Consider the following 1210-nt stretch of genomic DNA (forward strand, 5'->3'; position numbering starts at 1 on the left):
TCAAGTGCAGGTTTTCCTCCTAAAGGATCACATTAGCTAAAAGTTTTGCTATTTAAACCCAGAATAAAAATATCTGCAACACAGAAGATGCTGAAGTGCCAACCATCAGAGAAGTAGATATTTAACAGTATATTAAGAGGAGTTAAAATTCTTACTCCTATTAGCACATGTCTTAGGAGTCCTAATGACTGTATGTTCATCCAGTTATTCTGAGAAAGGACCCAGGACATTAAATTAAAAGAACACTAACTCAAAAAAAAAAAAAAAACCAAACCACCAAACAACCCGACAGTTGCATGAGTGAGGCTGTGAAGTCAAATCTTTAGTAATAAAGCGGCAGTGCCTTTCTTTTGGTTTTTTTTTTTTGTATTCACCCATTCACCCCCACCTGCAACTGTTCTGGGGTGGGCATCTCCCCCCTTGCCCCCTCCTCTGCCAGTGCTCGGGGGGGGAACTTTTACTGGTGCTGTGTCCCCCCCACCCCGAGCCATCCCCGGCTGCAGCTCAGTGCCCAAGTGTCCTTGGGTCTGGTGGGTGCTCCCCGCGGCTGCGATACCCCACAAAAAATATAATAATAATAATAATTAATGTGCCTGGTGGGAAGTGGGTCCTGCAGATGTCTATAATTTGCACACAGCGACGATAACACTAAGAGAAAAAAAAAAAAAACAAAAAAAAAAAAAAAAATATTTAAAAAAAAAAAAAAAAAATTAAAAAAAAAAAAAAACCAAACCACCAAACAACCCGACAGTTGCATGAGTGAGGCTGTGAAGTCAAATCTTTAGTAATAAAGCGGCAGTGCCTTTCTTTTGGTTTTTTTTTTTTGTATTCACCCATTCACCCCCACCTGCAACTGTTCTGGGGTGGGCATCTCCCCCCTTGCCCCCTCCTCTGCCAGTGCTCGGGGGGGGAACTTTTACTGGTGCTGTGTCCCCCCCACCCCGAGCCATCCCCGGCTGCAGCTCAGTGCCCAAGTGTCCTTGGGTCTGGTGGGTGCTCCCCGCGGCTGCGATACCCCACAAAAAATATAATAATAATAATAATTAATAATGAAAAAATAAAACAAAACACACAAAAAAAAGAAAAACCCAATTTTATTTTTTTTTTTCTTTTTTTCGAGGTGTCTTTCCCTTCCCCCAGGGACAAGCCCTGAGCTCGACTGGACTTGAGTTGGGTTTTGCTTTTGCTTGCTCAGCTCATGACAAAGTTT

This window comes from Calidris pugnax, unplaced genomic scaffold (genome assembly GCF_001431845.1).
Source record: "Calidris pugnax isolate Ruff unplaced genomic scaffold, ASM143184v1 scaffold127, whole genome shotgun sequence".
NCBI classification, from domain to species: domain Eukaryota; kingdom Metazoa; phylum Chordata; class Aves; order Charadriiformes; family Scolopacidae; genus Calidris; species Calidris pugnax.